Consider the following 22,779-nt stretch of genomic DNA (forward strand, 5'->3'; position numbering starts at 1 on the left):
AATGGCCAAGTTGGCATTTTGGGTGCCTAGCTTGTTAGAGAGGGTCTGTATTGAAAATACAAACTGGGGAAAATACAAATCAAAGTGTAAGGCCTGAAAACTGTCCCAGTGGAAGTTGCTCAGGAAATAATGTGGAAGAAGTAGAGTAGCTAGAAAAATGTGATTTTAAATATATTGATTGTTTGTTTATTCGGGCTGTAAGTAGGGAAATTGGCAAGGTTCATATGTTTTGCCCATAGCTTGATATAATACAGAGAGACTTCAACTGTAAAATGAAAATCCAGGTTCAGTTTTATATGCCAGTTCCTCTCAAATTGGATGTTTATGTTCCAGTTTCTAGTTCAAGCCTATTTCTAATATGTTTTGCTAATAAAACACAGATATTCTGGTGGCTAAAGTGTTTATGCATCAGGTCACATTTTGGTTAATTCCTACCTAAAATAATATTTTCTTTTATCCGTTTTTCCCCCCTCCAGATTTAATTATAGGATCTTAATACTAAACCATTCTGGGCTGCTGAAACATTTGATTAATTTTGTGTGGTTTCAGTTCTGTAATGAAACCCTGGAAGCAGTGGGGAAGCTTTCCACAGCTGCATGAGCACAGCTGTGAATTATGGCTGTGCTAACACTCCAAGGAAACAAGTTCAGCATCCAGTCTCAGTGGAAGGTTTCCATCTGATTGGTTTTCCAGTCACAGCTTCTTTCCCTTGTGCTGCAAGGCTGGGATTCTTGTGAAGGTGCTGGGCTCTGTCTTGGAGAAAGGCAAATATTTACAGTGTCCAGACAGTTTTCTAGTCAGCCATAAAGATGGGTGGCCATGGCATGGGACTTTGGGAGAGGATTTCAGTGAAGAAGAAAATAGAAATGAATCTAACTAACCCAGAGGGGAGTAAATGGTGAAATTTGCAGACAAATAGACAGCTTTGGAAAACATCATATTAAATTATGAGGAAGGTTTGTGTTGAAAAAACCCCAAGACACCATCTAGTTTATACTTTTTCACAAGGCAAGATAACTTCTACCAAGCTTTTCTTGATAAATGTTCCTGTAATGTGTTCTCCAAAAGCCTTCAGTGCTAAAGCAATGTATCACAGCTCTCCACTGTCCTCACCATACGAGTTTTCTTAGTGTCTTGTCCAAATCTCTCCTGCTGAATGCAGAGCCCATTACTTTTTCTTTTGCCCACAGAGGATAAACAATTTTTTAACTCCTTCTCTTCCCCTCTGTATTGTGTACATACAGATTCAGACTCAGAACCACAGAAATGTGAGTTTTTAAGGAGCACACAATTCCATTTCAGTCCTTTCCTCAGGAATTTCAATCGAATTATGATTCTGTGGCATTGTGTTGGGTCTTCGGTCATTGTTCTTTTTCTCCTAGAGGCAGCCTGTGGTGGATGTGAATCTTCAGTGCAGTGCTCAGATGATCCATTCCAACAGAGCCACTGCCAGGCTGGACACAGGAATGACTTTTTCTACACTTCATGTTAGCTTGGTATGGAGCAGTGATCTGATAATACTGATTTTAATTTTGTGATCTACCAAAATCTGCTATCCTTATCTGGAAAATTGCTGCTTTTTGCATTTTTTCTCCATGGTGTTTTGTGGGGATTTTTCTTGTATCTTTTTTTTTGTTGTTGTGGGGTTTTTTTGTTGTTGTTTTGGAGGGGATTAGTCCTCACTGCAGTGCTTTGCATTTATCCTTACTGACTTGCACCTGTATATTTCAGACCTATTCTTCAATTTCTTGAGATCATTCTCAGAGCACTAATAGCTTTTTCTCATATTTCATTCTGTTTCTATTTAATCAATTATCAGCATTTAAATTTTCTTCCTAAATTTTGTTTTGCTTGGTTATTTACATGAAAAAACAGAAGCAGCCTGCTAAAAATATACATGCATGTATTTGCACATGCTGTTTCATTTAAGATACTGCCTTGTGTCTGGTAATATTTAGTATGAATGGGAATGTTCAGGAAAATATGTAGGAGCAGATGGAAAACCAGTTTGGAAGACACTGAGGAGAAGAGTGAGCCAGTAGAGGCTTTGGGTCTGATAATCTCCCATGGGGAGCAGCCTGGAGGGAGTGTCCAGGTGCTGTGAAAGCCAAGGAGCTTGGGGAGCTCTCTCAGAGCAGGTGCCACAAGGCACAAAAGGAAAAGAATGATAAGAAACAGCAGTTTTCTTGTTCTTGGCACACTGGAAGGATTCACATTTCCATAAAATACATCCACCTTTGTTACTGAGCTGCTGCTCTGGAACTTCCTTGTTTTGCAAGGCGTTGGAGATGCTCTGGGAGGAGTGAGGGGTCTCTCCCTCTCCAGGAGCACTTTGTGCTGCCTTTCACTGGCTCAGCTATTGATATTTGTGAGGCAGAGGAAACAGCAGGGATTGTTCCTGAAGGACAACTCCCAGAGGATCCTCCCCAGTGTCATAGTGGGGGTTGCACTGGGAGGGAGCTCCTGCTCTGCTCTCATGTTATGCCTGGCATTTGGCAATTCTTGTTCCAAAATAGGAATGTCAAATAAAGTTGGATTCCAAACCACTTCAGCTCCCCTGAGCAAAGCAGTATTTACAAGGACAGAAATAGATTTAGCATCGTATCAGCAGCCCCTTAATGCATGTTTTAAATACTAGGCACTCCTCTGGGGGAAGGAGTAGGAAGAGTTGTAGCTGTGTATAAATAAAATGCCCAAGCTGTAAATAACAGAGGAGATCAGAGGTGGAAAATCAGGACTTTCGGAGAGCTCATGGCTGAACTTTAAAAATTCCTCGACAGTGGGATTTTAAAAAGCAGATTTTTTTCATTCTCTTTTAATTTCAACAGTTTAAAGATGGAATGTTTAATTGAGACCAGGTTTCCAGTGGTACAGTTATGCTCTTTAATTATCTGCTGCTGCTTCTAGATGACCTTGGAATTTATTGATGTGGAATTGCCAGCCCCTGGTGTTCCCATCTTTTACATTTTTGCAGCACCAGGAAATTTTTTCTCCTCCAGAAAGATCCACTTGGCATCTCCTCCATGACCACAAATCAATTAAATGGTCTTTTCCAAATTGCAAAATTTTACAGATTGAATTCCAGCAGTTGTCCTTTTTACTGCAGGCTGTGGAGAAAGCTTTGTAAAACGTGATGGAGTAGGAAACAACCCTTTTGGGAGCCAGGCCAGGCTGCATGAGAAAGTGAGACCTGGAAAATCATCATGAGAATAAGGAGAATTGAGGAAAGGACCCTGGATATGGAGTGAGTGAGTCTATGGACAAGAGTGGTGGAAGAACTGACCAGCTTTAGAAAGCACAAAAAAAGACTTCAGAAAATATTTTAGATATTTAAAAAAATTCTTCACTTCTGTTTGAAATTCAGTTGAAACATGAAAGTGTTTTCTGATATGTGGTGCAAGGAAAAAGCTCCAAAGCACTGAAGATGAGGGTGCCATTCCTGTTTTAAGAGAGGTCTTGCAGTCTGGAAGGTTCCCATTGTCTGTCTGAAGGAGAACCAGGGCCAGACCATGAGCCACTGGGAGTGTTTTCACCCAGAGATTATGGACTTTCTTTTCCTTGGGAGCTTTCTCATTGCTTATAAATCTAAGGTTAAGTTGGTCATTTGGGATCACAGCACAGCTTGTAATTCTGCAGGTTTGAATTGAATCGTGAACCTCAGAAGCCTGCTCTGATAAAATTTTCTGTTCTGATGAAAATTTAGTAAGAATCTGTTTCAACAAAGTAATATTTCTTTATGTAATCCCTAGCCATTTTTATTCATCTACAACCGAAACAGAATTTATCCTTTGTGCTATCAAAAATCTTTGTCCTCTAATCCAAAGATTTTATGCAAAGATTCCCAAGAAGAAAGCAAAGAATACCAAAACACATCAAAAGAGAGATGCCAGACTTCCTTGGAATACATCAAATATCTGTGACTAGGGAATTTGTGTAAAATAACTTTAACAACTGTAGTCTTTTCAGAAATCAGGCGTTACAAAATTCAGAAGCAACAGGGTAATGCCTTTTTTCATGGATTTGAAAGGAACTTGGTGGAACAAATGTAAGAAGTGTTACTGATTCTATTTTTTCAATAACTGCAAGCCCCAAATTTCCATGTGGGCTCCCTCCTTCAGAGCAGTTGGTCCTGCTCTGTTTTGACAGGAATTGTTAATGCAGGTGGCAGGTTCTGGAAGGAGATGCCCCCCAAGAGAGAATTTCCAAGGCTGGGGACTGACAGGGGTTCTGACAAGCAGGTGCTAGAAGAGGAGGGAAGAGAAACTTCTCAAGTGACAAATACTAAAATGGGTGAAACAAATGCTTTCAGAGTGGGGCTGGATGGGAGTGTTCTTGTGTGGAAGAATCAGGTGACAGAAATACACAGACACACATATATATAATATATATATAGATACACTCACATCCATCTTTGGGTAGGGCTGGGAACAGAGCTGTGCAGGATTCTGACAATTCCAGCACAAAGTGTGCCTGGGGCAGTAACCACAGCCCAGCTGCTCCTTCCCTGAAGGGGAACTTGCTAACTGGCAGCAGCAGAGCTGAGCCTTTGCATCCCTTTGCTCCTCTGCTCTCAGATCTCCCTGGCCCTGGGGACTGTGTGTACTTGGTTTGGTTTTCCTCAAAATCCTCTTCTCCCCCACAGTTCCCTGTTAGTTGCTGGTGGCATCCAGCAGGGATTGTTGTTTGGATGAGCTGATGGTGCTCCACCTGCCAGGGAGCTTGGAATAATTCCTGCCTGGTGACTTCTGTGTACTCCCACAGCAATCAGCACTTTTTAACAGAGGCAGCTAATAAACCTGTGCAATTCCCTGGAGAACATTTTAGGGCTGCTTCATCCAGCCCTTTGGAAGGTTAAAAACTCCAGTTAGAGCTTGCAGTGTGGGGAACTGTCTGAATCTAGAAAGCCTGGCTTTGGCATAGGAAATAATTAAAAGTAACATTTAAAGCATCTTTTCTAAAGCAGAGATTGTGTACTGAAAGCACTCTCTAATACTGACAGGGACAGCTGGCACAATCCAGCTAAAGCCTACCCTTCCTTTATTCTCAAGAATAAGAGATGAATTGTCCTTATTTAGACAGATGTTGTTGAGTTGTCTGTTCATTTTATATAGAAGCTTGTTTTGTCATTTAGATTAGGTTTTCCTTGGACCTTTGCTAATTTTTCTGAAGTTAGCATGTGTAGCTGTGACTTCTGACAAAACCAGATCTTCCCAAAAATTACATTTACATTGCTGTTTAATGCTTGCATTATGAGGGCTTACATGAACCACAAAGCTGATTTATGAGCTCTATTAAAAAAAAAAAAAAAAAGAAAAAAAAAGGAAAGAGGTTGAAGGGTGTTTTTTCAGTTGGATTTTTTTTTTTTTTATGTGTGTGGTTTGGTTTTGGGTTGATGGGTTTTTTTGTGGGGTTTTGTGTTTTATGTTTGTTTAGGTCTTTAGTTTTGTGATTGTTTGTTTGGAGTGTTGTTCTTTGCTTATTTTGTTTTTTAGGCTGGGATTACTGGTTCTAGTTCAGTTTTTGAATTCTGACTCTGGAAATAAAACTGAACTCCTGTAATATTTCTGGTGTTACAGGATAATGAAAGCACAGTTCACTATCAGGAAGCAGTCTGGGCAGATCTGGCAATCTGGGTCTGGTAGTATGGCCTTTTTATGTGACACTGGTGACATCAGGATTACTTTTGGCTACCTGAGCAGAAGCTTCCAGTTGCACTCTCACTGAATTTTTGTGGTTACCCCTTGCTGCTCAAAACCAACTTTGGAAGCCTGCCTTGTTTCTGGAAAACAACCCCAAATTTCTTACAAGAAATAAGAGTCAGATTTGAAGCATTTGTGCCACAAAGAGACAGACAGCCCTGTTTGTAGATAAATCCTCTGCTGTTTCAAAGAGCCTGGCCCCAGGTCTGCCTGCAGAATGCTTCAGAAAATCCTAGCCAGGGCTTTTCCTCCCCATTGCTGTGCAAAGCCACCCCTGTGTAGCCACAGAAGGGTAGCCCAGTGTTTGTGTGGGTGCAGAGTACACAGCCACAGTGTCCAGCTCATGAACAGAACCTGGCTGTGCCCAGAGCAGCTCACTGGGGAGCTTTGCTGTGGAGCCATAAAACACAGACAAAGCTGAACCATTTAAAACCCAAATATCTGGCACCTCCAGTCTCACTGCTGCTCTTCCACAGCCATGCTGGCTTTTAGCTCCTCTTTTTATTCAGCTATTAAATTGGGAGTTTTTATTACTCCCAATTTAGCACTTCTAATAAAAAGTCATGGTAGAAGCCTCTGTGGGTACTGAAACTTGCAGCTGTGATTTCTCTTGATGAAAATAAAGACACCCCCTGCTTTTAAGGCTTGCTTCTGTCAGGGAGGGGCTCCAAATCAGAGGAAGCTGGGTGGGATAGCAGCTGAGAAGGAGCTATAGCAGCAGGAAGGGATGAGAAGAAAGGAGAGAAGGTGGCAGAAAAAGAGAAATATTAATTAGGTGTTCACAGTGCAGGTGCAGTATGAAAATACCTCAAAGTCCAGAAATAGTCCAAAGTCTCTCACTGCTTTAATACAGGACTTATTTAAACATGACATCAGTGTTCAGTAACAGCTTGGAACCTCACTGGAGAGGATGATTTTACCATTCATAGAAAGCTCTTTAGTGGTCCTGAGGAGTGTCCATCCCAGGAAAACTGTGGCAGCAGGGTGAGGGAGCACATCGCTACAAATCCTGCAATGTGGATGTCTGAGACTCTGCCTGCAAAGGGCAGCTTCACACCTTGACCTGGGGATTCAAAACAACAACAAAAGAAATTTTAGTAGAAAGGAAATTCTTTTCTATCTAGCTTCTTATACTAACGTCATTATCTTTTAATGGAAAAAAAAGAAAGAAAGAAAAAAAGGATGAAATATTTTCAAGGTGCAAGAATGTATTTTTAAACTGATTTTCTGCTGGAAATAAATCTTTTCATTAAGGAAAAAAAATGCTGAGATGAAAGCTCTGATATATAATGATTTAAAGTTTTCTATCTTAAGGTAAAGTTTTTATGATCCCTTATGTGGGAGGAAGATAGACTATTTTCACTTACTAAGGTTGAATTCAAAGTTGCCTGACTGGACTGCAGGAGTCAGTTCTGGGATAAGAGGAATTTTGAAGGCATGAATGGTATCCCCTGCAGGGCCTTGGAAATCTCCAGGAATGCTGCTCATCTCTGCTACCTCTGTTGAGGAAATGAGGCCACTTCCCCAGAGGGATGTTGTATGGCTCGTAACTTAGTTTGTGTTTTGTTCCACAGCAGACCCCAGAACTGCAGAGCTCTGAAATAAAAAGGATAAGAGCACAAAACTGCCCCTTCTTTCTTTGGATGTTTGATGACCAGAGCTGGAGCAGTTGAACAGCAGCTCAGATGTCTCACTGTTTACAAAGCACTGCTGAAGGCTTGAGGGGAAAATATTCTTTCATTGAAGACAGAACTCCCTTTGATTTCTGCTGGAGTTGTGTTTCAGGCTTACAATCTGATGGTGCACTCAGTTATTCAGAAAACAGGTCACCCCATCCAGACCCCTCTTCAGAAACATTCCTCAGGTTGCACCTCAGCAACGTGACTGGGTTAAATTTAGCTTCACTGATTTTGCTGAGATTTCCTTGAATTTAACAGTGCTGGAATTGGATGATAAACTGTGAGTGTTTCTGGGTCTGAATTACCTTTGGTGATGTCTGTCCTTCCTTAGATCTCCCATCTCCTCATCATATTCTGGAAGCAAGGCAGTGGTTTTTAACCTACTGAAAATGTCCCTGAAGCCAAAGCCAGGATGTGTTTGGGTGACAGGATGCACCTTAGGATAGCACATTTTAAGGGTTGGCAATTCCCAATTTTTGGCAGAACTGTACATCTGGGGCAGCTCAGGAATCACTCCTCTGCTCTTGGAGGCCACTGGTCCTGCCAGACCTGGCTGTGGGAGAAATGGTGGCCACAGGGCTGTCCCAGTTCCATCCTGAGACTAAGGCATCCCCTACTGTCCTTGATGTGTGCAGGGCATTCCTCAGCCAGGAGTGAGTTTCTGTCCCTCTCTGTGAGTGTCACTGGCTCAGCACTCAGCAGTGTCCCTGTGGCTCAGCACTGAGCAGTGTCACTGGCTCAGCACTCAGCAGTGTCACTGGCTCAGCACTCAGCAGTGTCCCTGTGGCTCAGCACTCAGCAGTGTCACTGGCTCAGCACTCAGCAGTGTCACTGGCTCAGCACTCAGCAGTGTCCCTGTGGCTCAGCACTGAGCAGTGTCACTGGCTCAGGACTCTGCAGTGCAGCTGCCTGGGGTAGCAACAGTGGCTCAGCATCTGGGCAATGGGGATCAGACAGTGCCCACAAGGGCACCAGTGCACAAGTGAACAAATATTTGGATAGGACCCAGTGAAAAGTGAAACACAGTTATTCTGATGCAAGGAGAAGAGATGAATCTGCCTTTCTGCTTGCACTAATCAACCACACTGACTGTTTGTATTTCTCCAGGGCTGGAATCGGGGCAGGGGACACACACAACTGACTCTCATGAATAATTAATAGATATATATTTTAAATGTTTCATCAACTCAATGAATTAAGGAGACCTGCAATGAACAGATGAAGTATTAGACTCTGTGGAGTGAAGACAAGCATTTAAATTAAGAAAACAGCTTGATAAGATTGTGCATGCTGTGTCAAAGAACCCTTGATCTAGACTTTTAATGGATGGAAGGGAAGACAAGAAGGAATATATAAAAAGATGCTATTAGTGCCCTGGGGTTGTCTGAGGAAAAAGGACTTTTCAGTGTGAGAAATTAATTTGAAAATGTTGACTTTTTGTCCAGATATTTTATGAGGAACCCTATGGCAAAGTACAGAAAGAATAGGAAACATAAAAATAAAAATAGGGAAGAAAGATACAATATTTTAAAGGCTCTTTTCCAGGATTTTTTTCACATTCTTGTACAGTGGAGCAGTCTGCCTTTTGTAAAGGAGATCAAAGCTGTAGGAGAAATGAAATCTATTGAAAAGCATCTGGGCCTGGTGATAAAAGGAGGAAGTGTCTGCAATGGGATGACAAGAAGATAGCTGTTCCTCCTGTCAGATCTAACATGAAATTGGAGAAACAAAACACAACATGCATCAACCCAGCTCTCTTCCCATGGAGACTGTGAAGACACACACACAGATATTGTTAAACTCTGGGGAACAGAAAGCTCCTGAGCTACAACTGAAAGAAAATGGCAGAAATTTTCAGCATGTGCTCTGCTTAAGAGCCAACATGACCAAGGTTTTGATTAAAAACTAATTGAAATTCAATCAAAATGGTGGAAGGCAAAAGCTTTTTCATTTTTGTCTGTCTTGAAACATAAAGTTGGAATCATTTTCTCGATCTCTTTGTGTGGTGGATTTCAGAACTTGATGAGAAAGGTGGAGAGAAGCGTCCAGCCCCTGCAGTGGCCCAGATGTATTCCACATATTCCATATTTCCTATTCTAAATTGTATGTTTCCTATTCCATATTTCCTATTGCATATCCCATATTTCCTATTCCATATTCCATATTTGCTATTCCATTATGCATATTCCCTACTCCACATTCCATATTTCCTTTTCAATTTTTCCATATTCCACATTTTCCATTCCATATTCCATATTCCACATTCCATATTTCCCATTCTACATTCCACATTTCCATACTCCATATTCCATATATCTTGTTCCACATTCCGCATTTCATATTACATATTCCCTATTCCATATTTCCCCTTCTCCATTCCCCATTCCCCATTCCCCATTCCCCACTCCCCATTCCCCATTCCCCACTCCCCATTCCCCATTCCCCATTCCCCATTCCCTACTCCCCATTCCCCATTCCCCACTCCCCATTCCCCACTCCCCACTCCCCACTCCCCATTCCCCATTCCCCACTCCCCATTCCCCACTCCCCACTCCCCATTCCCCACTCCCCATTCCCCATTCCCCACTCCCCATTCCCCACTCCCCATTCCCCACTCCCCATTCCCCATTACATGCTGCTGGATCAGCCCTGTGTTCCTGTCCCCGTGTGAGGCTCTGCAGGGCTATGCTCAGGGTCCTGAGTGCCAGGATCATACTGCACCATTTCCACCCAGCTCTTCCTTTTAGAATCAGCAGCAGGGTATATGAAGGAGCTGGGAAATTACTTGCTATGTGGATGGCCCTGTTTAAACCTGAATCTCACCTGCTGTTTTGCGCCCTGATAACTTACTGTTAAGCTGGTGTGGAATTTCTTATGTTACCTGTACTGCAAATATGATAGAATTATTTAGCTCCTTTAGATCCAAATAATTGGTTTAAACATGCCTGAAGTTTTCTAATGGATAGCTTAAATAATTGGTACACTTGATGAACACAAAAATTTGTGGTTTTAAACATCTCATACACCTCAACACTAATTTTTTTATTCTTTCTTTGCTGTCTTTTACACTGCTCTCTGTGTGAGGGGGGTGGTCAGGTGGAGCAGAATCAGCACAAGCAATTTGGTTGCTCTACGTGACCCCCCTCTGAGCAGAAGATGAAATGTCAGAGGAGTAAATCAGGGACCCCTGATGGCTCCAATGCTTGTGCCAGAGCTCACTGAATGTATTCTGAATCTGCAGCCCCATCTCTGGATCAATTCACTTTCCTTCTGTTGCTCGCTTTTCTTTGTTTGCTCTCTACAAACTTGTAAAGCAATGGGATGCTCACTGCAGAAAATTTGCAGAAAGTCATCTTTTCACCTTGTAATTATTGAATCTTGGACGTATCTCGTGGTCTTTGCTAGTCCAAGTGAATTTCTGAAACAGTGATCTGTCTCTGGGAACTGGGTACAATTTATCCACAGACCTTTGGAACAAAGACAGAACACTAACTTGTGACTTTCAGATACTCCCTTAGAGATTCTTACTCAAATATTTACTTTTTTGAGGCAGAAGTAAAGGAGATTTTGGAGATGTTGAAGCATCAATTTTACTTCTCTTGCCCTCCAGGATGGTGTCTCTGTTCCCTTTCCCTGGTCTCTAATCTCCCTTTTGACCCCCTGGACACAACAGCACAGTCAGACTTTCAGAACTGACAGGCTGCTGGAAGTCTCAAGCCCAGCAGACAGGTCCAGGCTTAGAAATTGTTGTGTGTTCCCAGACAGCTCTTTAGAGGGAACATCACCTTGTTTATGCATGGATTTGTAGTGGAAGAATTGGAGAGGTCCAGGGAGCCCTAAAGTGCAGTCCAACTGTGGTTTTGCAGGCTATTCTGTCTGAAAACACTGCTGCTTTCCCCTGGTCATCCTCGAGGGAAGGAGGGGATCTGGTGAGAAGGGTGATCCCCATGCACAGCTGCTGTTATAATTTAGCTGCTCTTTCAAATAGAAAAAAAAATTAAATAAAAAAAATTGAGAGACATTTTCTTACATGTCCACGGGGTCTTCTTTCCTCCTTTCTTCCTTCCTTGGTTTTATTTTTTTTTTTTTAAGAGGAAGAGGAAGATATTTCATAACAGTGTAAGTACTGAGGGTAGGATATTACAAACCCACTACAGCTGGATTAAGCAACTGAGCACTTGGCTGGAATGCCTGGGAAATTGAGAAACAAATGGCCTATGTAAGAAAATAGAAAAATCTTTTCTTGTCCCAGAAAAAGTTCCCCTAATCCTGAATTGCAATGCTCTTATCTCCATCACTCCCTGTAACTAATTTGTGTTATGCAATTGCACCATTTTGCTGACCATTTAAAAACTCAGAAGAAATTCCTCATCTCCATCCCTGTTTTGTTGTACACTCACTTTTCTTTACTACTTCTGCTTCAGTGTAATCACTGGATAATACCTTTGGGCTTCAGATGTATTTTTCCCTTCTCTCTTTTATATTTTTCTCGTTGTTTTGGTTTGTTCTCTGGATAATGAAAGAGATGAGCTGTTCCTAAGAAGCTGTTTTGGAAACACCTTTGCTGTTCTGGCCTGACAGGATGCTGTTCATGATGGTTCTTCTTCCTCACAGGGGCTGGGGGGCACAAGCTGAGACATCTAGGTCTAACAAAACAGATCAAAACCCCCAAAATGGGATGGGATGGAATAACAAACCACTCCCAAGAGAGTCCTGTAGGTTAAAAGCAGCCTTTGGACGTGGCTGGAAAGACACAGTTTGCTCAACTGGCAATGGAAAGATAAGATTCTTTTCTGTTGGTTTTGGGGTTTTTCTTTTGCACCTGCTTGTCTGGGTTTTTTACTGGGTTTTTGCTGCAACATTTCAGTTTTGTTTAATTTTATGGTGTTTGTTTGTTTGTTTGTTAAGTAGCAATATGGCCTGTTCTTATAAGGAGCTTTGCTACTAAGATGTCCCACCAGCCTCCTACTTTTCAAAATTTTCTCCAGTACATTTGAAGTTTTCTCCTTTGCTTCCACTTTCTCATTCTCACCTTACTTCCCCCAATTCCAATAAGATAAAATGGATGACAACTAAAAGTCCTCCTCAGAATGAGAAAAATAAAGGTCAGAAAATTGAAATGTATAGTAATAATTCTGATCTGGACTCGTTCTCTCTTAGGGAGTTTGAATTAGTTTGATATAATTTATTAACACAAACCAGATATCTACACAACCATTGCAGTTTGGATCTAAATCTGGAGCTGAAGTTATTGATCACACAACCAGGTCATTTGGTCTCCAGGTGAGAGGGGAGTGGCTGAGGCTTGGAAGGAAAGGCAAAGTGCTCAGCAGTCACATTTGACCAGCTAAGTGATGTGAAGCTGAAACATTCATATTAAAGAAGGTCTTTAATTCATAATCACAGATGCCACATGAAATCCTTTGCATTTCTTCCCACGTATTTTATAGAATTGGAAAAACAAAGCAGATGCTACAAACAAACCCATCACTGTGTTTTTGTGAACACAAAGCACTGTCCACTCTTGGTTCACTTTCCTCTCTAATCCTGACTGAGGTTTCCTGTGAGATCCCCATTTCCACCAGGAGATATCAGGTTCTTGTAAATGATGACAGTAACTATTGTAAAACCATCAGTTCTAACACCACTCTGACAGAGTTGCTTCTTTGCAAGCAGTGGAATTTATATGATTGATTTTGACCTTTTCTCCCCTCTGAAAACCTGTGCTCTTGACATGCTGAGGTCTTTGTAGCATTATTTAATACAGGTTTAGGTATCATTAAATGGGTATGAGATAAGACTCCCATGAAAAGGAGACATTCACAGCTCAGAATGTCACTGCCTTGCATGTACTTGTTTAAATTCTCACATCTGAGAGGATATGAGGTCTTTGAGATCAATACTGGCATGAAGAAAAAGAAAAAATATAAATACATTTACAAAAAAAATACCAGTGTTTCTCAAAAAAAGCCATGAGGATTTTCCATCGAGTTATCAGACAACAGTCTTACAAAACCAACGTATCTTTCAAAAAGTCACGGTGAATCAATAGGGATTTTTAAACACCATTGTGTCCATGTGAATTTTGTCTCAAAACAGCTGCTATTGTTTAAGGCAGGAGCCCACAAGAATACATTTTCCTGGGTTTATATTTTTTCCTGAATCATCTTTTACAGCAAGCCAGCTCCTGGACTATAAAGAGCCCCTGTCTGAGCTTGTCTGCCGAGCTGAGGCCATTCCTGTGTTTCCTCCCATGCTCTCCTCAGGTACCCAGGGTTTTTCAGGGATCTGAAATCAGAGATTGTAGTTGGATGCTGCTGGGAACCAGGAAAAAAGCAGCCTTGAAGCCTTGAGCTGCTCAGCCTTCACAAGGACAGGAATTTATACCAATGATTACACACCAGCAGGTGTGTGAGAGCCGTGTGAGTGTCTTGTGATATTTTGCATAAAGCATGTTTTCAAAGAGGTGTTGCCTTCTTGGACCAATGGGTCTTTTCTATTCTGTTTTGTACACTTTTTCTATTCTGTATTACCCTATATAAGTGCAGTGTTTCTTTAAATAAAGCTCTTTCTTTTGCCTCTCCATTGCACAAGGAATTATGCTGCATTATCCTTTTCGCAGCTCACCTGTAGCTTAAAATGCAACAAGGGATCTGAAATCAGGGATCTGGAATCACCTCCTCAGGGGTGAATGTCCCTCCCACAGAAGGCACTTGGGGCTGCACTCAGGGCTATTGCCGGAGGCTCTGGAGAGGTTTTGTGACTGGAATTCTCCATCCAGAGGCAGGCAGAGCTCCTGCTGGATTGGGGCTGACTCCAGCACCTTTCAGTGGCATCTCTCCATGCCCAGAATGTTTAGCAGCTTAAAAATCATTGTTACAAATAAAAGAAAGCTGCTCCTGAAACAGTACATAGACTTTGACCCCTTCTTTGACTATAGTTATTTTAGCTTTCATTCAATTCTACTCGAACTCCCACTTCAATCTTTGGCTTTTGATTTAATAGACCCCTGTCAAAGCCAGCATAAAACTGATTTAAAATAACCATAGAAACAGACTGTATTGTCTTTATCTTTCAGACTGATGTTTTGTTTCTCTTAGATATTTGTAAAAATTCAGTAGAGGGACTCGAAATGTTGCATTTTAATACAAGAAAATCTAATACACAGGAGGAAAAAGCCAACCCCAAATTGTTGTGTGCTGAAGATATGTTTTATGCATTACAGTTTAGCTAAGACCCATTGAAGGAGAAATTTCAGCTGCTTGCCAGGGCTCTCTCCATCAGCTGTGGCTGCTGGTAGCGCCTGCTGTAAATATTCTGCTGGTTTACAGCTGGCAACTGTTGGACTTGGCATCACTCGTGAAATGTTTAGATTAAAAAAAAAAAAATTATCTTCTCTGACTTCAGAGGTAATCAAGGCAATAAATAGCAAGAAGAACAATCAAATTAGTGGTGAGGACTCATTCATAAATGCTTTTATCTCACTCATTTCATTCATAAAGCTGCACCAGCCAGGTGCTTGGAAACCAAGCAGGTTTCACTTTTTAACAGCAAATCTACTAAACTGCAGTGGGTCTGTCTCAATGGCACAGCTTTATTCACATTTACCCCAAAGGAAAGGGGTTGTCCTTGGTACTTCGAGCAGATGGTTTGGGTTCTCCAGTCTACTGAGAACTGTATTTGTAAGTAAGGCAATATTTATAATATAATTTCATGCTATTTCTAATTTTTTTAATGAACTGTTTTATAAAGAAGCTTCTGAAAGTGAGGAGGGACCTGTCTGAATCCCATCTATGGAATGTTTTTAAATTGAGATTAAAGAAGATATCTTTACATCTATTTAAAAGCCATATTTTTACCATATTTTATGGTTTAGTCTCCTGAGCTCTCCTTCCAAATGTTTCACAGATCATGTACTTGTTATATTATATTGTGCCCATGCTATAGAAGTAACAGCATTAATGGTTTCTCTTTAGAGGTTAGCTCACTTAAAAGACACTTTGGGGAACATGGCACCTGTGGCTGATGAAGTGGGATGGAAAATTTTATCTTAATCACTGTTTCAAATTTATTGGCATTAATTCAGAAGAATTTTTATCTGCATTAGCAGTTTAGCATTGTGCTTAATGTGCTCTCCAAATCCACCACGTTCAGTGGCCAAAGGGTTGGAACTTGCCCCTTCCCCCCATGCCATAAGCCAGTTCCTGGGTGAGCACTCAGGTTTGAGCCCCAGGGTTTGGCTGGAGGACACTGGTGCCAGAAGTGTGCCCTGGACTTCGCATCACCCCACCTGTGCCTTCTGTTCAGCTCTGCTGTGCCAGTGTGGATCCAGAAACTGGCACCTCTGTCCAGGCCTGCCTCTCAACCTGTGTCTTAAACAACACCTGGTTCGTATTGGCACCTTAAGGAGCTACTCCAAGAAGCAAAAGTGAGGAATGCAGTTTGATTTTTCTTTTTAAATTTTATTTTTCCCATGTCATCCTCCAGGCTGTTGACTCTCAACCTAGGAGTTCTGTGATTTTTATGGGAGGTCTAGGTGCCCAACTGCTCTAAGTGTTTGTCTATGTTTGAAAAGACAGGTGTCTGCTAAGAAAGGCAGAAGCCTCTGAAATTTAGAATGTGACCCCCCTCCCTCCAAATTACTATAATTTTGATATTAAGAGGCTCTCAAGTAAAGACATGGGAAATAGGAATAACAGTTCTTTTTATAGGAAAATTAAAATAGAAATGCAGTATTACAAAGAACAATTCCAACCCTGCCAGAGTCAGAATCCAAGCTGACACCCATCAGTCAGTCAGGGTGTTGGCAGCAGTCCCATTCAATGGTGGCTTCATCCTCCTGCAGTGGCAGATGTGGTTCAGCTGGAGCAGTGCTCCTGGAGAAGGTGCATTTTTCCTCTGAAGGTCCAGGGATGATGTGGAAAAGTCTGGCTTTCCTCTGGAATCCAGTGGAAAAGGGCTGCTCTGGTGTTCCAAATCTCAGTTTTTATCTCAGTTTTTAATCCATAGCTGAGAAGGGGCAGACTCCCAGCACATATCAATTACCCCAGCCTCGTTCACTTGAGTGGGGCTGCAGGAACCTGGCACAGAAATAGGGAATACCAGCAAGGACATCCATCATTTGCTTCACAGCAGTTTGCTTGGCATGTGGCCACTTGCTGCAAATTGCCCTCAAAGCCTTACATCTTCATGGAGCACAGAACTATTTGGTGTCTAATAGAATTTCCTTTGTGGGCAAGGGTCTAGCAATGCTTCAAGATACATACACATGTACATAAAACCATGTGTCAAGGGCCAAACAAGGTGAAATTGGGTTCTAGTGTGAACATGTCATGTTTTCAGCATTCTCTGCAGCCACAGAAAAGACAAGAAGCCATGTGGGGCTGGAAGCTGCTTTAGGAAAGACACACACACACACACAGATGAGTTTCTCCTGTCTCTAGATTTCTGCTCTATCAGCAATGTCCATCAGATGTCATATCATAAAGAGTTTTCACATCGACCATAAGGCTCTGGTTAATATTTCAAAGCTTTCAGTTTCACATCCTCTTTAGCTGTACAAGTCTCCTTACCTGCAACCTATTTGTGCTTTTGACTTCAATAAGTTGCCAGATTGGAAATTTCAGACTGAGCCTCTCATTAGCTATGGGTGCCATGAGCTCAGAAAAAGATAATGAGCAAAACAAATGCCAGTTCTGAGTCTTTTCTCTGACAAAGTTCAGGTCTGGCTCTCACTTTGCAGTTTGGTTAATTATTCTTGCTCTTTGGACAATTTTTTCTTGGATTTATTAATAATATTGTACTTCAGAGTATCACACCTTCCTTGGCAGCATCTCTTCCATTTTGCAATGTTTACATGAGGACACTAATTTCTAGTTTCCCTTTCTCATCAGACTTCAGCAGGAGCTTCCATTCAGCTCCATCAGAACAGACCCTTGGGAAGGTCTGATCTCAATCCCTTTTCAGAGTTTGTCATAGCAGGTCATACAGTGAGAGTCAGATTTCGAGGATGGAAAAAGGGAAATATGCAGTTTTTGTGTTTAGACACTGTGGAAACTCCAAGACTCCAACCACATGATGTTTACACAACCTTTTGTATGGGTTTTCAGTATTTTAAAATATTTTAAAACACTGTTTCATTAGCTTTTTCTGTTAGAAAAACTAACAAAATCAGAAGATAAGCAAATGCTGTTTTCTTTTCTTTTTTTTTTTTTTTTTTTTTTTTTTTTTTTTTTTTTTTTTTTTTTTTTTTTTGAGCTTTAACAGCAACTTGAGGGGATGTAAGATTTCCAGAGCAGGAATCTGACATAATAATAAATGTCAAAGCTGTGACACACAGTGACTCATAACAAACTGAAAACCTCATTAAGACTCAGGCAACTCCACTGGATCCAGGCCTCTTCTTTGTTCCTTTTGGAATCTAGAAATGTTTGGATAAGGAAGTTTTGGACACTTTTCTGTTCTGCTTCATCCCACCCCAAAGCAGTGGCATTGGTCCCCATTGTTTCCTCGCCCTCACTGTGCACCTGCTGCTGCCCGACCTTCCTGGGGGTTTCTGTGCTTCCCCTCCTCCAGACAATGCTCTCAGGTCCCAAAATGCTGATTTCCTTCACTTCTCAGTCCAGAGTGGCTGTTGTCCAAAATGTTGTCCATTTTGTGCCATGAAATGCAGCTCCAGGAGACGTCCCCGAGAGCAGGAATGCATCAGATCTGAAGAAAGGGAATTTAGGAACAAGGGAATTAGCTGAAAATAGCCATGGCCAGATGGATTTCATTGGGTGTGTGTGATATGCTGGTGCCATCTCTTTTTTGGTAGCAATCATATGCTACTAATCATCTGTTTTCAAGTCTTCTAATTCTTGTTTTGCATTTAGCATCTCAAAGCCATTCTGGAGAAACAAACTCTGACTATCCTTACTGCACAAATTGATAAACTGGGTGTAAACATTTTATAAGCAGCATGTTCAGGTTTTTTTGGGGGGGGGGGGGGTTTGTTTGTTTGTGGGGTTTTTTTGGTTTGTTTTTATTTATTTTTTTTTTTTTTTTGGTGGGATTTGGTGGGTTTGGGTTTTTTTCCTTTGTTTTTTTAAAGGAACACATTATTTCACAGCTGATAGCTTACTGGGTCACAAGTTAATAGCATCTCTGCCTGGCACTGAATTGGAGTTATTACTGACTCTCATCATGAGTTAGACCACTGTGGATTTTTTAATTTCTAGTGGTTATTGTTATAAATGCTGTGTCATCATCATGAGTATTTCTCTGATCTTATAACATAAAGTTCATTTGATGTATCCTGAATCTGTCTGTTTTCTGATGGAATATCAGCCAGAAGTAACTTGAAATAGCAATGAGCATCATATTTAAGGAATTAAGTGTTTAGGATGATAGCTATATTCTTCAACTGACTCTGTGTTTGAATTTTCTGAATTCATAGGAAAAAAATTGAAAATGTTATCCTCCATGTTTGTAATTTTAAAAGAAGCTTCAGGGATATAACCTGAGTGATCCACTGCTGCCTTGAGCTAAAGCAGCAAGAAGGGGAACTTCAAGAAGCTCACTGGGATTTCAGCTGTGACTTTCTTGGGTGCTGTTATGAGAGGGGAGATAACATAATCCGTGTGTCTGCAAGTCCAGGGAAAAGTGTTTTGTGTAAAGCTCCCATTTCCAGCAAGCATTCAAGGTGTAGGATAGATGCTCCTGGAACATGGCAGGAGAAGTGTTGGAAGGTTTATTAGCACTCTTGTAAAGCCAGGACAGCTGTTCACAGACCCAGTCCTGCTTTCTGCAGAAGCCATTACCACAGGCTTTAGCTCCCTGCCAGCAGCATCCTTGGTGCTACAGGCTGCTGCTTCTGCATCTCTCACAGCTGTCTCTGGTTTGCTCTGTGGAATGTTCTGTAAATCATACTTTGGCAGGAGACACTGGAGGATGCTTTCTTTAGAGGTAATAACCCTTGGCATTGATAGGGCATGTCAGGGAATCACACAGAACTTTGCTGAGCTTCATAACAACCCTCTGGAGCAAGTTACTATCATCACTACCATTTTTTTCAAATATGAGTGTTGACCTTTTACTGTACCTTGTGCCATGTTCTGCTTAGCCTTCATATTCTTAAACTTGTGGCTGAGTGGAATCCTTGTGTGTTTCACATGGTAAAACAGTGTGGGATGGCCTTGGCTGCCTGGAGTTGCCTCTGAGGGACCTTTGCTGAATGAGGCTCGAGGCAGAATGCCTTCTCTCCTCTGCTACTCCCTGGGAAGCTGCCAGACATCTCTGTTTAGTTCCATATCATTGTCCCTATCTGTGTGGAGGTGAGTCCGGCAGCCCAGAGTGTCCAGTGGAGGCTGGTGAAGCAGCTCCTTCACAGCTGGATAAACCTGGATGAGTTGGTACCAAGGCTGGATAAACCTGGATGTGTTGGTACCAAAGCTGGATAAACCTGGATGTGTTGGTACCAAGGCTGGATGAACCTGGATGTGTTGGTACCAAGGCTGAATAAACCTGGATGCATTTGTACTGAGGCTGGAGGAACCTGGATGTGCTGGTACCAAGGCTGGATGAATCTGGATGTGTTGATACCAAGGCTGGATGAACCTGGATGCATTTGTACTGAGGCTGGAGGAACCTGGATGTGTTGGTACCAAAGCTGGATGAACCTGGATGCATTTGTACTGAGGCTGGAGGAACCTGGATGTGTTGGCACCAAGGCTCACGAGACACACAGAGCTGGTGCACCTCTCTGCGCTTCCAGGAAGAAATGCTGGATTTGGGGGCACAGAAACCTGTAACACTCAGCTTCACTTTTGTACTTCCAGGTACCAGAGAAGTGGGAAACAGGAGCTTTAAGGGTCTGGAGTCTTTGTACTCCTGGTTCAGTGATGCCAGGTGGGTAAATATGATGATGATGCAGTTTTGTGTCAGTTCAGGAAGCTGGACAAATAGAATCAGGGAATGATTTAGACAACTGATCCTGACCCAAGATCAAAATCAGAGGTTTCTTTACAGAGAAATAAGTGGGGGAAAGCCCACAAGAAGCCACCACAAAACCCAACATCTGGTCTTTTCTCCTGAGCCTTACCTAGAGATGATGTGGATACATGAAAAATATCTTTTCCCATAAAGGACAATTAATGATGAACAAGGAAAATCAGCTGTGTCCCAGGACTCAACAACTGTTGAGTCATATCTGGGAGGAATAACAACTGTGGAGTTAAAGGTCTGGCCATCAAAAAGAGATGGGGATGCATTGAGGATGGACATCAAAGAATAAACGACCAAAACTACCTAAGAGACGAAAAAGCCAAGGTAAGAATCTGCCCTTTTTCACTCAATTGCCTTGTAAAAACATGCATTAGTTGAACTGCTGGCTAGAAAGATTAAAGTGTCTGGATTAAATCATGCCAGAGTCCAGGCTGCCATGAAATGGCACAATGCTGTTAACTTTACTGGAGCCTCAGAGATTTTCAGCAGGTCAGGATTTGACTTCTTACCAAGTTATTACTTTGGAAAACTCCCACTGACATCTATCAGGTTAAAGACAACTGTATTCTTTATCTATAGACATTGTAGACTCAAGATTGAAGAGCATAACCTTGGCTTTAAAAGACGATATAAACATTACATTGAGTTGTTTCAGAATTTCTTTTATTGAGCTGGAATGTTCTATATTTCATTATTTCTAAAGAAAAATATGGAAAACTGTAGGTATCACAGAGGAGCAATTACCTTTGAACTCAACATCCTTTTTTGCTCAGCTCCATCTCCTTTTTTCCTGCTCCCTGTATTTCACAACATTATGCCCCAACTAGTTTAACATTGAGTGTTTGTGGAAGACAAATAAAGTGTGCATATAGTCATTAAGGCTGAAACATGTGCTTTTAGTACTAAAGAGAAGAGATGTTGCCATAATTCGATAGTTATTCAAAAGAAATTGAAAGGCTTCTAACACAGAGAATGGTCTAGGCTGTTGAAAAAAGATCTAAGGGTAATTTTTGCTTCACTACTATAAAGAGTTCATGATAATGAGGCTGACATTTGCCAGTTGTTCTTCTCTATTTTTTACTCAGAAGGAATCCTAACTAGCCTTGTGGCTGTAGTAATGGATAAGGTCATTTCTGCTTAATTCTTTTTTTGCTCCTTTGCTTCACGGTGGATTTCAAAAGGAGTTTGGTTTGTTTTAACAGTTGCTACTCATTGCTTCCAAAAGTGACTGACTTGTTGTAACATGGGGGTTATATTCCATTTCAAATGTGTTTTTGTGAGCATGGGGCAGGAGGGTGAGCAACTAAATCTCACTGTACAGGGCAAAGTATGTTTATACTGGCAGTTTCCCCTATCCTGCCAATGGCTGGCAAATTCAAGCAGATGTGTACTTTATTTGCTGGCTGATGTTTCAGAATGGACATTAAAGACTGAACTCCTTACTGTGGTACTCCTCAGTTAAAAACATTCCTGTTGTTCCACTATTTTCCAAACAGGCACCACCACTAAACAACAGAGATTTGGTAATTGGTTGTGTGTGAATAAATTATGATCAGGTATGTTTAATTATGAATGGGGATGTGTATGTAAGTGAGCAGAAGACATCTAAAAGAAATACTATATACACAAGGGATAGGAAATAAAAGAAACATTCCTTAGTGCTAAAAGCCATAAACTGTCAGGCATTTCAGTGATTTGTCACCTCTGCATTAACCACTGACTCAAGCTATTAATGATAAAAGCAGATAATTACGGCGCCATCCTCTAACAAAGAAGCTGTTACAGCTGGGTAAATAACAGGCCCTATAAAATTGTCTTAAATTTGTGTTTGCACAGCACACAGCATTCAGTAAGCTCTTGCTAGCTCTGGAGCTGTTTGGGAAAGGGAATTTTTTCTTTTGTGTGTTTTCTGTTATAATATCAGGGGAAGAAACAAAAGGTAAAAAAGCTCCCAGTTGGTGTGACAGGTTTTAAAGTGTTTGCTGCAGAGGAATAAAGCCAAAATGGCCTTCTCAAAGCCAGAGGCAAGTCTGTGGGATTGCCACAGAGCTTGCAATAGTCGAGCAGCATTTTCTTCCAGTGAAGTGAAGTATGGCAGTACATTTTTATAGTCACACTGATATTTTCTACACTTCATTCCTTATTCTTTTCCTGGCAGCAACAAAGTTCTGATGGGGAAGTGGGGAGTGTGCAGCGAGAGCATCCTGCTGGAGCTGATCTGGTGGCCACAGCCACAGGAGACAGAGGTATCAGTGACAGCAAACACTAGCCCAGAGTGAGCAAACAGAGCTCTGCCTGCTGTCCAGTTAGAGACACCTGAAACCTCCTGCCAGAAATGGTGAGTGCAGCTGTGGCCGTGCTGGGCCAGCACAGTGAGTGTTGTATGGGACACAGAAAACATCCCAGTGGGGCAAAGC

The 22,779-nt window shown here is 41.6% G+C and overlaps 1 protein-coding gene and 1 long non-coding RNA gene across 2 annotated transcripts in view; one reads left to right on the forward strand and one right to left on the reverse strand.

Moving 5' to 3' along the window:
• Positions 1-22,779, forward strand: part of MRPS22 (mitochondrial ribosomal protein S22) — a 403,791-nt gene that overhangs the window by 146,868 nt on the left and 234,144 nt on the right. The gene's annotated exons all lie outside the window — the stretch shown is intronic.
• On the reverse strand, positions 19,722-19,901 carry LOC306806712. Its single transcript, XR_013775539.1, has 3 exons — positions 19,852-19,901; positions 19,790-19,820; positions 19,722-19,758 (listed from the first exon to the last, which is right to left on the reverse strand). It is a non-coding gene; the product is annotated as an uncharacterized lncRNA (long non-coding RNA).

This window comes from Erithacus rubecula (assembly GCF_903797595.1).
Source record: "Erithacus rubecula genome assembly, chromosome: 11".
Taxonomy (NCBI): Eukaryota; Metazoa; Chordata; class Aves; order Passeriformes; family Muscicapidae; genus Erithacus; species Erithacus rubecula.